At 43.5% G+C, this 14,479-nt stretch overlaps 1 long non-coding RNA gene across 1 annotated transcript; it reads left to right on the top strand.

Moving 5' to 3' along the window:
• The first annotated feature begins 1,776 nt into the window (after positions 1 to 1,776).
• LOC120322644 lies at positions 1,777 to 9,093 on the top strand. The gene is made up of 3 exons (XR_005562461.1): positions 1,777 to 1,853; positions 3,395 to 3,584; positions 9,007 to 9,093. It is a non-coding gene; the product is annotated as an uncharacterized LOC120322644 (long non-coding RNA).
• Positions 9,094 to 14,479: the final 5,386 nt, after the last annotated feature.

Genomic DNA, 14,479 nt, shown 5'->3' with positions numbered 1-14,479 from the left:
GGAAGGGCCATCCAGCTCAGTCAGGGCTTGGCAGCTGCCAGGGAAAAAGGGTCCCTGGACACTGTGCAAACCTCAGGGCTGCAGGGGAACAACCAGGACAGCCAGACCCCGGGTTTTTAATGCCTGGGAACCTTCATATCTCACACCGTGTTTGCCCAGCTTTGCCAGTGCAGGCTGTTCATTTTGACCCATTTTGGGTGTCTGACTTTGTGTTTTCCTCAGTTTATACCTGGAGTTTCCAGGAAAGCTACCCTTTGTCAGTGCCCTGATAACCTGAATGTGAGTAAGCATTTGTTTTTACAGCCAATATTTAGACACAGAGCTGCTTATTCGTATTTCCCCCACTTGAGGCTCTAATGGCTTTGTTTACACCAGAACAGCCCAAACCCTTTGTCCTTGTCCTGTGCTGCTGCTAATCCTCACCCCTGGGGCCCTGCAGAGTCCTGAAAGCTGGAGGGGTTTGGAATAAACAAACTCAGCAAGTGCAAGCAGTGTGTTTGCAAAGTGTTCCCTTGGTTATTTATCTTCTGCAGGACGTGAAATGAATGTGCAGCTCTTCACTGCCAGAAATCTGTGTCATTTAAGAGCGTGAGACTGTGATGGGCTGAGAGCTGGGGATCTTCAGCCTGGAGAAAGCTCCAGGGACATCTCAGAGCACCTTCCAGAAGTTAAAGGGGGATTATAAAAAAGAGACAGAGTGACTTTTTACACAGGCGGGTAGTGATAGGGCAAGGGGGGATGGTTTCAAACTAAAAGAGGAGAGGTTTAGATTGGATGTTGGGAAGGAATAATTCCCTGTGAGGGTGGGGAGGCCCTGGCACAGGTTGCCCAGAGAAGCTGTGGCTGCCCCTGGATCCCTGGAAGTGTCCAAGGCCAGGTTGGACGGGGCTTGGAGCAACCTGGGCTGGTGGAAGGTGTCCCTGCCTGTCCATGGCAGGAGGTGGGACTGGATGGGCTTTAAGGTCCCTTCCAATCCCAACACTTCTGGAATTCTATGACTGAGTAACGTGTTCAAATTGTGAAATGACTCCTTCAAATGACAAAATACTCTCATGGGGAACAGATCAGGAACTGTCACCTGTAAAAGAAAACCAAACCCAACAAACCCCATACCAAGTTCTGAATTGTTTGTTCTCCTGTAACACCCATACTTGTTATCACAGCACCTGCTGCTGTGTTGAGAATTCCCAGGCAGTCGAGGACACAGCAGGTTTTTCTTTGGCTGCCACTCCTCGGGTGACAGGGACACTCCAGGTTTTGGGGGGCTGCAGCCCCTGCCCAGCCTGAGTCCAGCCCTGGGGGGTTTTAGCCCCTCACACTGGGCTGTGTCACCAGCATTCCCAGGAAGTGGCTGCCCCAAAGAAACCAGTGCAGTTAATTGTTAATGCCAAAGCCTTGCTGTGCCAGCAGAGCTGTTGCTGTGCCTGCTGATTTCTGCCAGAGACCCCTTGTTTCTTGTCAGGACAAGTGTTTTGTGGAGGAGCAGGGGGAGCTGGAGGGCTCAGGTGGGAGCATTGGTCCAGCTCTGTTTGGGCTTTCTCATTTTCACAATCAAAGGCCCCAGTGAAGAAGAAATTTGCTGTTCACCTTTGAGGCCGTGAGAGAAGTGTGATGTGATGCCATTTTGAAAGGGCTTTCATGCTTGTCTAGAAAAATAAATAAACATGTAAAATCCATGAGCTGAGTCTCCACCAGTGTGGCAAAATAAAGCATTTTTCAGCTCTGACTTGTCTGTGACTGATTTCTGTGTTAATAACGTGTCACCTCTGCTTCTCTTCTTTTCAGCTGCACCATCCAAGGCACCTCAACTGGGAGCTGGAACTCCACTGAGGAGATTGTACATGCTAATAAAGGTACATTTCCAGCACAGGCAGGGGTGGATTTCAGAAGGGCACTTAGGAAAGGTGATGTCAGGCAGCATTTGTCCAAAAAAGTAGTTATCTCCTAAGAAATAAAGACTGGCAGGAAGCTATTTGGGAGTTAAATTGAAATTTTTATGAGTTAATATTGAAATCGTTGGTTGTCAAGATTAATTAGTTAATACAATTCTTAGGAAGACTATTACAGATTCCCTTTTCCTAACATTTTATCTCTCTCATAGTTAAACATTAATTTTAATAACTATAATGAGAATATGATGCAGAAAAATGGTTCTTCTGGGGTTGTTCTTCCACTGTGAACTGGGGATGTGATGGACATCCAAGGTTCTTTTAAATTTTGAACATTTTAGGAGAAGTTTTCCATGAATGTTTGCTATTAAGGCAGAACTCTTATTTAATTTACACGTTATTAAGTTACCAAGTGTTTAGTGCATTTTACATAAACTTTAAAACTTTAATTCAATTTATATTTTGAACCTCACTAAGTAAGGTAAGCTTGGCATGGTGTGGTACTTCTGGAACACTCTTTTCAATGTCTAAATACCTAATTTCAACACTTCTTAAATTTCTACTAAAAACCACATTTCACAAATAAAACCACATATCCAAGACTTTATTTTTCTCAGCACTGTGAATATTTAAAGTAAACTTTAAATATTTCCTTTAGTTTTCTATTATTTTTTCGAGCTGCCTGGGAGGAAGATGCAAATGTGGCACACATAAAAGGTCTTTCATTTTCATTTAACTGCTAAACATTTTCACTACAGTACAGTTATTATCTGTTTGGTTTTTATTACCTTCTCTAGCAACTTCCACCCGTGAGTCAGCGAGTACATAACAGCAGGAATTATACCCATTCCAGAGCTGTGCACGACACATCCATTGAGCTGATGGAGAGTTTTTAAGCACAGTAAAAGGTGATGTTAGAAAATACTTTTTTGAATATTGTTTTTAAAAGAAGATACAAAACTTCTGCAGGTCTTCTGAAAGCGAGAACTGGGATTTGCTGCCTCTTTAGAGAACAAAAATGCCACCACCTTCACTCAGGGCTCCCTGGCTGGTGGAAGCAGGTCTTAAATGCTTAAATTCTGCACCCAGCCAGGCAATACAGGGTTATAAATATCACAGGATCATCACAGAATATCCTGAGTTGGAAGGGACCCACAAGATCATCAAGTCCAACTCCTGGCCCTGCCCAGGACACCCCAAGTGCTTCCTGCTTAGGTCCACTGACACCAGACAGGGGTGATTGTCTCCATCAAATGTTTGATGGAAGATGAATGTGCTCAAAAGTAATTAACAGATATTTCCTTCGTTGGAGCAACATTTGGACTTGGTCCTGCTGCTCTTTTCCTCTTAAAGCCTGAGCTTTGTTTCAGCCACTGGCAAAGAGATGGTTGTGCTTAAACAGCTGAGACTGTTCCTCACAAACCAGTACAGAGATCCCTGGTTCCCTGTTGTCCTCCTGTTTTTACTGAATTCATTAGTTAATAGATGTATTTATTCTTTTATAGGTACGGAATAGGACATTTTGGATGGAGAAATCTGCTTCTTTCTTGGCTTGGAGTTGGCTGAGTTAGTCTTCAGTTTCAAGGGAAAAAACCCCAATCCATGGATTTTGTGCCTTTCTAAATCATTTCTTTCTATGGTGATTTCCACTGGAGCAGACCCTCCTTCTCCAGAGGGGTGGCAGCATATTATATGGTATGTAATATATAATATTGCACATATATTATGTTATATATAATATTTAGGTGAGGTTGGATGGCGTTTGGAGCAACTTGGTTCAGTGGAAGGTCTCCCTGCCTATGGCAGGGGGTTGGAATTAGATGATCTTTAAGGTCCCTTCCAGCTCAAACCATTCTCTGGTTCTGTTATTCTGTAATTTTCCTGTTTTGTGTTCCCACCTTCCCTTATTCAGGTAGGTTGACACAAAGCCCAGTGAATTCCAATAACACTCTGTAGCTGTGCAGTGGCTTTATTTCTGTGCCTTGTCCCTGCGAAGGCACCAGGCACGTGGCACGAGGTGCCCTTGGAAATGAACCCACAGTAAGTCTTTGGTTGGGCAATGTGGGTTTTTGCTCAGTTGCCCAACATCAAATACATCTCCTTTGATCCCATAAAACCTCTGAGGAATAGAATGTTCTCTGGGTTTTGTTTCCTGTGGTGCTGGAATTCAGAAGTTGGGTTTGGAGCAGTTTGAAAGGGGTTATTTCGGAGCTGGCTGAGTTCACACAGAGCATTTCATTGGTTCCAACAGGTTATGGGTCCTCTTAAATCAAACCACAGTGACATCCAAAACCTTGAAGGGGTTCTCTAAATTACAGCATCCCAGGGAGGAAACACTCGTGCTGGGGGAGTTTCTGTCTGATTTATTTCCCCTCTCAAGAGAGTAGGATAAGGACAATGACTTTCATATGCTGAGTCAAGCAAGAAATATCCCAAACTTTGAATTGTTTTGCTCTTTGGCTACTTCTGAAAATCACAGCATGTATTTTGGACCTGTCTAGGGCTCATATTTCTTCTTTGATAGGGGTTATCTGGTGAGAAATAATGATCTGATTAAATAATGACTGACAATTTTGGGCTAAGTCCACCTGGGAGCCCCTGCCCTCTGTAGCACAGCCCCAGTTGTGCTTTTGATTTGCTGTATAAAGCTGAAGTTGCTCACAGTTGTGATGTTCTCTCCTGTTTCAGCAGCAACGATAGAGCAGTTGTCTCTCCTCTCGTCCCCAGCTGCTTCCCCTGACCTTCCAAATATTTTATGGAATAGAAAATATGTTTCTATAATGTAGAGCTATTTTAGAAGGCTTATTAACATTTTATATAGTGTACAATGCCTGAAAGTAATGGTCCAATTATTTATGTGACAAGATGTCCCTGACAATGTTCACATCCGTGTGACTGTTTTAATAAGGTACTAAAAAATACTATAACCCTCTGCTGCTAATGCTTCTCTGGGTAACAGTCCTCAGTTACAGCCATGCTACACTTTAATTTAACATCTGCATTAAATCTATTTTTTTAAGGTTTTTAGTAAGTAATCTTAGTGGAATTAACCAGTAACAGTAAATCACAGATTATTTGTTTGGTTTTTGGTTTTGTTTTTGTTTTTTTTCCCCACACACAAATCCCACACTCTCACAAGGAGAATGGTGGTGACACAACAGTGACTGGTAGGGATGTGCTGTGGATATTATTCCACATTTCAGACCTCTGAGAAGTGCAGTTATCCAAGGAAATAAGTAAATTGGGGATTAGGCTCATTTGGAGCATGTGTTGCTCAAATTGGTGGGGTCTCCAGCCCTGGAGGTGCCCAAGGAAGGACTGGAGGTGATACTCAGTGCTCTGGGCTGGGGGACAAGATGGGCATTGGGCACAGGGGGGACTTGCTGCCTTTGGAGGTCTTTTCCAATCTTCATGATCCTGAGATGATATCCAGGGCATTTTCACTACAACCGGTATCAGATGGTACTAAAGATCACCTTAATCACCAACCTGGCCTGGTGGTCACATTATATTGCAAACAAATCACATGATTTTTCTAAAAAAAGGTCTTTTTTCAAGCATTTCCCACAATTTGAAAGTTGTTTTATGATAAACATCTTTTCTGCAGGCAGTAATGGGCATTTTTGTTTATTTAATGCATAGCTGGATAAGTACCTTCCATCTGTCCAAAGAGATAAATGCAGATGTTTTGTCTGAAAGTCTGAACATATTAACCATGAGAAAAGCCATGTGTTAAGCCACTTTTAAGTTTGCCCTTATAAATGCAGAAAGCTGTGGAGGTGCATTTGTTTGACAGTAAGGAAATGAATAAATAAGTGAAATAAAGCCAGTGTAACCCTTCCTAAATAGAGTAGGTACTGATGGGGAACAGTGAAATGATTTAAAAATATTCTGGAAATGATTCCCTTCAGTTCCAGCTTTAAAAATAAAGTGGGGAAAATAGTTTTTCAACATTGTGAGGGAAAAAAAGGAATAGCTGTTAAGCAGTGCTGTCAAATCAAATGGATAGTGGGTTAGTTTTCAGAAATCAATCTGTAAATCTAAGACAAAAATGAGCTCTGATGTTATTCTCATTAATGAATATTGGCAAAAACCAAAGCAGTTTTATATTACTGATAAAGGCAAAGTAAATTAAACACCTACAGCTCAATTAGCTCTGAAAGGTGTCTCCTGCACTGTCAAGGTGAGTTCTGTGTAAATTAAGCAATTGCAAAGTTATTGATTGGCCTTTGGTCTCTGGTGTCATCCCACCGGTCAGAGGGACTTGGCAGAGTTCCTGTGGAGTCTGGGAAGGACGTGGGCCTAAAGTAAGGAAAAAGGGAAGGAAATGAGAGAGAACTGTTCCTCTGTGCCTGACCACAGTGGGGCAGTGGGACATGGGGTGTTTCTCCAACCTGTAAGAAAGGAGCAAAGGCTCACGGGATGGGTTGGGTTGGAAGGGACCTCAAAGCCCATCCAGTGCCACCCCTGCCATGGCAGGGACACCTTCCACTAGCCCAGGGTGCTCCAACCTGGCCTTGGACACTTCCAGGGATGGGGCAGCCACAGCTTCTCTGGGCAACCTGTGCCAGGGCCTCCCCACCCTCCCAGGGAACAATTCCTTCCTGATATCCCATCTAACCCTGCCCTAAGGACGTTTCCATCTCCAAGGCACGAAGCCTTTCTGAGGTCTGAGCAGCATGAGGGATGCTCAGCCCCGCACAAGCAGCTGGAGTGGGAATCCCAGCCAGGCTCCTGTTTTGGAGCTCTCAGCTGGAGCTTTGTGCTCTCCGGGGGTGAGACTGTTCCTGGGGCTGCCCTGGGGGCAGAGCACCGATCAGAGAGCAAAGGGAACCCCTCGGGTCCTACAAACACCTGTTCTGTGCCTGGGTGCTCACAGCCCCCTGCATGTCCTCTCCTGGCAGCAATTAGTCAGCCTGTCTGCAAAAATGAACAGTCAAAGTCCGTCCCCCCGTTCCTGTGGCCGTATTTCAGCGAGTGGAATTCACTGCAGACAGCAGCTCCAGTGGCTGATTCAAACCACTGGTAAAATGTAAGGAGTTGGCATCTGTGCCACCCGTGTGCTTGAGCACTTGGCCCTTCCACAAGTTATTCTTGTCTTCAGGGTCTGATCAGAGAACATCTGTGCAGGGGTGTTTCTGCACTGAAAACACCTGAAACCTGAATTTAGAGCAATATTTAAGTGAGAGTATTGAGGAGACTGACCTTCACTTCTGCAGGTGCCCCTGTTTAAAAAAGAATTACTTTATTTAGGATAGCATGGTGAATGTTTTTTTTTTTTTTCCCTCTTGAGGCTGTTGTATGTAGTTGTATCCCAATTTATATATATTTTTTTTTGGGGGGGTGAAAGTCTGATCCTGAAGGAATTTAAGAATACTTGCTGTAAGCAAATGCTGTGTGAGTACCTGAGGTAAGTTCCTAATACTGGTTATTATGAAAAAGAATTGCCATTTAAGGAGTATTTAAATGAGAAAGGTAGAAGAAGAAATACTAAATTTAATCAGTTTTAGAGAAAAGATAAAGGCAGGAAAAAGAGTTAATATGAAATGTTGGTTAGTCTAAATGCTATATATTCTTTCCTGGGGGTAAACAGGTGATTATCTGAACGTGGGGTGTGAATCAGTCACAGCTATCCCAGTATGAACTAAGGAAGCTGTACAAGAACTAAACAAGAGCCCATTTGAATGCTTATAAATTAAGTAGATTCTGCAGTGCTCTGCTTCCTGTGGCAATAGATGAACATCTCTGTGTGACTGACACACAAACAATAAATTAACAACAGTGTTGTGGCAGCAAATAAGGATTTTTGTGGGACACACTGGTTCTGATATTAAAATGGATTTTTCTGTGGTGATCCAAGGTACTACCGGTGTTGGATTAATAAAACTACAGTCTTGGGCCTTATTGATTATTTTAAATTTACCTATGGGGAAAATGAGAAGTTATAATATTATGGGAAGGGATTTTCTCTTGCTTTTCCTATGGAGTAATGTTTCAATGGAACCTGACACTCTGGAGGTGACATAAAACATCTTAGCAGACCTTCATGTAATTTTTGGCAGCTGTAAGTGTAGAAACCTTGGGTGACTTGTAGCAGTCAGTGCAAGTTTAAAACAATTTTAGAGAAGTGTCATGTTGGCTGTGATTTTGTGACCTTCACTGAAGGGTTTTCCCTCCATTTCAAAGAAAATGTTCTGATTTCTGTAGCTTTACAATAAAATAGAACAAATGCAGCCAGAGAACATCACAGCCATTTAGAGACCCTGATAATTTTTAACATAAAAATATGCGGTTTCATATAATAATATAGTATTTTTCATGTACTACTTCGACTCTGGAATCTGCCTGTATAACTTTATCTTGTTAATTGACATCCAGCTGGCTGCTTTACATACTAATAAACTTAGTTATTACTGGATTATTGATGATATTTTTCCCTTTATTTCAACTATGACACTGACCATAAAGAAAAGCCCAAATCAATGATTTGAAATGACTCTGAAACGCTCAGTGTGCATTTATTCAGGATGTTTCTGAGCCCCCTTTTTGTGGGCTTTAATGAGATGTCCTAGACACTAATAAAGTGTGTTTTTCCAGAAGAAATCACATAAAACTCAGCAGCAGAAAAGCAGCTTGGTGTGGTAAACATGATTGCTGCTGAAACACTGTAGAGCTTTACATGTTTAGAAGTGTACAGCAATTCAAAATCAAGTTACAAGTTAATTAGATAGCATCAGCTTTGCCTCATTTCAGTTCCAGAATAACCACTAAACTGGAGATTTCAAACAAATGTGAGCACATGTCTCCAGCAGGTACCGTCCAACCTGGATTTGTGTTCTCTGGCTCCATAAAAATCTCATATTTTCCACCTGGAGTTTGTTTTCCTTGGAGCTCTCACAGTTTCAGTTTGCTGGCTCCATAAGGGTGCTTGATTGATTTTTATGCTAATCCTAAATGAAAGACAGCTGTTGTCCCCCAGCTTCCAGGGAGCTAATCCAGCTCGTAAAGGCTTGGAAACAGCCACAGAATGACGTTCCCATTTCCAAGGGATTTCAGCTGGGAAGGGCTCAGATCCCCCAAATACTTACCCTCCCCTTTTTTTTTTTTTTTTTTGCAGGTTAATGATCACCTTCAGACTGGTATCAACAGGGACTGGCACCACTGCACTGAGGATGGAATGGGATGGGATGGTTTGGGACGGGACGGGGGTCCTGCCCAATGTCACGGTGCCAATGAAGGAAGGATGTGATGGAAGGGCTTCCCCACCCCAGGCTCTTCCAAAGGAGGAATATCCTAATGGGCTTGGAGGGAAGTATCCTATTGGTTTGGGTTCCCAGCTCCTGGCTGACATTGTTGTTGAGTTCCTGCATTTTTGTGGTGTGTCCCTCCTGTCCAGCTTCCCCCTTTGCAGTGATTTTAACAATGTTCAAGCCACTGCAGTCTCTCACAGGAGGCCAGAGCAGAGCAAGTGATCCCCTAACGAGGGAGGTATTCACAGCACTAAATTGGATTTGTTCCCACGAACGCTGTATAAAAAGGTGGTTGTTCTTTTATTGAATCCTCGTAGCCTGAGGGAACAGTTCATAGTGTTATTACACCTTGTAGCAATAAGTCAATCCTATCCACTTTCAAATGATGAATAGCAGGGGGGTTTGTGTATCCAGAAAAAGGCATTATGGAATTATGGATCATCCACAGGTAATGATCAGTCTTTGGTGATGTATTTGTTTATTTGTGATATGTGACCTGAGCAACCTGTTCTAGTGGAAGATTCCCTGTGCATAGGACGGGGTTGGGACTAGATGGTCTTTAAGGCCCCTTCCAACCCAAACCATTCTCTGAGTCCATGATTCTCTTTGTATCTTTACAAGACACGTGGGTGTATCTCTGCTTCCCTCCACAATTAACTAATTACCTGCATTCGCGTGACACATCACCTGCCACACACAACAGGAACGCAGAATTAACTTCTTCCTTTAGTGCCTGCAACAGAATTAAACCTCACCATAAGCAGGGCAGGCTTTAGTTATTAATCCTTCCATGAGCAACTGTAATTATTTTTGCTGGCACTAATTTCATTTGCCTATGTTTTGTGGAGTTGCAAATCACAGTGAACCAGGAGGAGTTTTTGGGTGTTCAGTGAACTGGGCAGCGCTGCCGAGGCACAGGGAGTGTGCTGGGTAAAGGGCCAGGTTAAAGGAGGGAAAGCAGCAATGCACTGACATAAACAGGCAAATTAAAAACTTGAGGGGTTCTGATCTCTCTGTCTGGGAGAAGTTTCTGGGAGATGGTTGTCCTACAGGTGTCAGGAGTGAGTGAGCTCGGCAGTGAAGGTCACAGGGTGGTTGGGCTGAACAAACACAACTCAGGGTCTGCCTTCAAACCAAGGAAAACAGCCACAAAGCCCTCAGCTGCAGAGGGGAAATGGGTTTGACAGGACTTTGCCTCACACTGTGTGTGCTCAGAGCTCTGTGCTGATAGAAACAAACTGCTGGACAAAGGCAGGACCAGAGGTTTCATCCGGGCTCCCATCACAATATTTTAGAAAACTTCAGTCTGTGTCTCCTTGTTTTGTCCTGCAGATTGTTGTGGCCTTGGCTGTCAGTGTGGGGTTTTGTTGGCAATAACTCTTGCTCTAAGCCAAAAAAGCAAATACTGACCTAAGTAAGCTCAGATGGTTCTTCCTTTCCCTTTTCTTTCATGACTTAGTTTTGGATGTTAAAATTCTCACTACTGTTGGATGGGACAACACAGGCTTGGAGCTTTCCTTGTGTTGTGGTAGGAGAAGCAATTTTCATAATTTTTTTTTGGATTTTCCTGGAGAATTATGAGACAGCTGGTGAGGAGAGAGTTCAGGAAGGAGGGGGTTTGACTGTTTGTCCACCTTTGCCACTTAGGGCTGCAGAGCAAATAATCAGATTCTGTTTCCACTGCTCTGCATAGAAGAAATAAGCAGAAATTATGAGAAACTTGTCACTTTGTCCCCTTCCTGTTCATCCACAGCTCTGTCTGAGCTGACTGTCAGGCCCTGAGGAGGATGGAGAGTTGATTTGGGTCATTAGAGCAGCACCTGCCACGTGCAGACCAAGGTAACGGGCTCAGAAGTGTGAGAAATGGGCCTGACCCTCCCTTTCAGTGGCCCCCTGAGACTCATCTGGTGCCTCTTCAGTTCTTCCTGATGCTCTCTATTTTTGACAATCAGTCTGAGCCCTGAGCTCAGGTTTTTTTGTGCTCAGTGATGACCTAGAGGAGCCCTGAGGATCAAAAACGTGTGCTAAAAAACCTCCAAGTGGGGTTTACTATTGCAGTGCTCACAAAAGCTCTGCAAAGCAGCCAGTCAGCAGAGACACCGAGCCACTCTGACCTCAGCAATACTATTAAAATATGCATGTTAATGAGGGAGAAGTTGCCAAGAAATAGGGGGAGAGTAGCAATATCTCAAAGGCACAGCTGGAAGTTTCACAGAGCTTTTTTCTTGCTCAACGGGCAGAGTGAAATAAATTTGTTTTATTAATGGAAATCGGGTTTTCAGTAAGAGAGCCTGGAAGGCCGAGGGCAAGAAAAGGGATTGGTCAACTTAATTTCTTAATGCATAGCATCTAAAATTCATTCCTTTTTACAAATGTTTTGTATAACCCCAAATGTTACTTCATTTAGAGCTGCTGAAGCTGAGTAAGAAATAAGTTTCATCCTCAAAGAGTTTGGTTCATGGAGTCATAAATATTCCACATGATTTGTGTTTAAATATGAGCTCTTCAGTGCTGTACATTTAATACTGAACTCTTGGTTTTCTAGGTTGTTTCTGAGCAGGATCTACCAGGTTTGTTGTTTTTTGTTTGTTTGTTTGTTTTTTCAGTTTCTTTAGTTACTTTTCCTCAAGTTACTGAAAACATTTAAGTTACTCGTGGTGTTTCTTTCTCTCTCCCTCAAAAACTAACTTTGCAAGTGAGAAAAAAAATACAATTTCATTTTTAATGCAAAGGGTCTGAAGGAAAAAATCCCAGTGCTCCCCTGGGAGCACTGAAGTTCATTCAAACTTAAATACACAGTTGACTTCTGTCTTGGTTTTTGTGTGATAAGCAGTGAAATGGGAAAACAGATGTAGAGATGATGCAAGAAAGTTTCCAAAATTCCATATTCTTTTTAATAATTATCAAATGGAAATAATTTCTACAGAGGTTGGGAAAGGCCCCCTTGTCCTGGGAAGAAAAAGTTTAAATAAGAAACAGAAAAGAGTTGCTGGAGGTGCTGGTCTTACGATCATGAAAAATTCCCTTCTTGCATTTCCAGCCCAACTCCTGCCTTTCTCAGCCCATCCTGGACATTCTCCAGTGGCCTCTTTCCTCTGCTTATTGTTCCCACTTTGATTTATCTTCAGCTCTGTGGGCAGCAGCTCAGTACAAATACCCAATAATTCTTCCTTTTTCCTGCAGAATCAGCAGGCAGGAGTGGCTCAGCCCTGGCTCCAGGAGAGCAGCAGCTGGAATGTTCCTCTGGGTGCATTGGGAGTGTGAGTGTGATCCCAGCAAGGATGGGAAGCCACTGCTAAATCCCCCAGTCTCCTGCTCTGCAGCAGTTTGGAGTGATGGTTGTTGGTTCTTGTCTCAGTGTCAGTGGGATGCTGGGGAACACTGAGAGCTTTGTTTGAGCTCTGACAAGGCAAATATAAATGTCACTTCTCACTGGACTTTTCTGCACAAATCATCTTATGTGAGTTCCCCTGCCTGCCCTGGGATGACAATGATGCTGTCACTGTTCTCAGGGTGTGTTTTAGAACAATATTCTGCATAGAACCTCGGATACAACGTGAAATAATACAATAATGCTGATTTGAAACCTCTGTTAACAGCTGCTGTAATGAGGGTGATGCAGCAGGGATCCTTTGGTAGAAATTTTTCACCAAAAGGGTGGTCAGGCACTGGCAGGGGCTGCCCAGGGAGGTTTGGAGTCCCCACCCCTGGAGGTGTCCCAGGAAGGTCTGGCCGTGGCACTCAGTGCTCTGGGCTGGGGACAAGGTGGGGATGGGGCACAGGGGGGATCCATGGGCTGGGAGGGCTTTTCCAACCTCAGGGATTCTATGGAATATTTGGTTTTATGTGTCAGTCCAGTTGTACCACAGTGTTCATCACAAGGTGACTTTGGATTTATTTTGAACACAAGCTGTGCTGGAGTGATGGGAACTGTGCAAAGAGTTTAGGGATCAGGACCAGGCTGCCTTGGTCAGGCTCCTCATCCTCAGGGAGCAGAGCAGATGTCCCAGATGAAATATGTGGTCCTGGGTTCAGCTCCTCCCCAGCACACGTTCCCTCTGGAGAGGACAGGTGGTATCCAAGCCTAAGCTTTGCTGGGTTCTTTTCTTTGGGAACAGCCCTGGAGGCAAACTGGGCATCTGCTGGCCAGGCCTGCATCCAGCAGCACCTGCTCTCCTCCCAAAGCAGCTCCTTCCTCCAGGGAATTGCTGCTGCAGCTGCTGTGCTGCCAGGCTGAGGTGCTGACTCAGCTCTGCCCTCACCTGCTGCCTCCTCCAGAACTTTCCCACCAGTTCCAAAGTTTCACAAAAGAACCAGCAGAGCCCTAATTAAAAATATGGAAATTTAAAGTGCTGGTGAGTGCCACCCTCACCCCAAAAGGAGGGGATTTTAAGGTTTAACTGGACTTCAGCTGCCCTTTGAAGAGGCCAAGGCTGCCCTGTGGTTCAGGCCATGGGTTGGATGATCTGGGCATGGATATATTTTGAAATTTTAGAAAATAATGCAAATTTCAATGGAAACATGTATTTAGCTAAGAATATGTTTATGCACTTCTCTAAGTGTCTCCTCTGAATCAGGGCCTTGAACAGTAACACTTTCAAAGGGGAAAAAATACTGATACTTGTTCTAGGAGAGGAACATTAAAATTGGAGAGTAGGTTGGATATCAAAGGGTTGTGTTGTTTGAAACCACAAAGTTACATACTTGTAACTGCTCTGTGGACAGTGGAAAGCCCAAATGATCTGTTTGAAGAGGTTTTAATCATAACTTTATCCAGTTAATTTGCTCAAAGCAAAAGGTTTAACGTCTAGAGAAGCCTTGTTATTTGATTAAATATCTCCTTTCTATATTGCTGCTCATTTAAAATGAGATAAGAACCACCTTATTTTTGTCCCAGAGCTCTAAATGGTTTCTAGAGCTTCTGCCTTTGAAGTATCTTGACATTGGGGAACCAACTAAAGCACAATTAACCCATTTGTTTGAGTGGTTCAAACACAGACTTGGTGTGGGACTGCAGTGTTTGGGTGAGAACAGCTGGTGACTCCAAGGAAAAAGGGGAGAGGAGGGTTGGGCAAATGAAAATAAAGGAGAGGAATATTGTGCATTAAAGTCTTCATTAATTTCAGGTGATTAAATGCTTCTAATGGTTGGCTGTTGGCACTCATATTTTTGTCTGCTCCTGAGAAAACACCCAGTGGTCCTGCTGCTCTTGTCTGGATGTGGGACTGTAGAAGTGATGTCACACATTCAATACCCCAGAGCTGTTTGCTAAGTGGAGAGTTGTTCTCAGGCTGAGAAATTAATAGCAAACTCTCCCTGACAGAAGAGCCAGACATCCAT

This window comes from Pipra filicauda, unplaced genomic scaffold (genome assembly GCF_003945595.2).
Source record: "Pipra filicauda isolate LSUMZ 115617 unplaced genomic scaffold, ASM394559v2 scaffold139_size1960392_pilon, whole genome shotgun sequence".
In the NCBI taxonomy this organism is placed as follows: Eukaryota; Metazoa; Chordata; class Aves; order Passeriformes; family Pipridae; genus Pipra; species Pipra filicauda.
The sequence above is the reverse complement of the archived record's forward strand: the minus strand, read 5'-3'. Positions and strand labels throughout refer to the sequence as shown.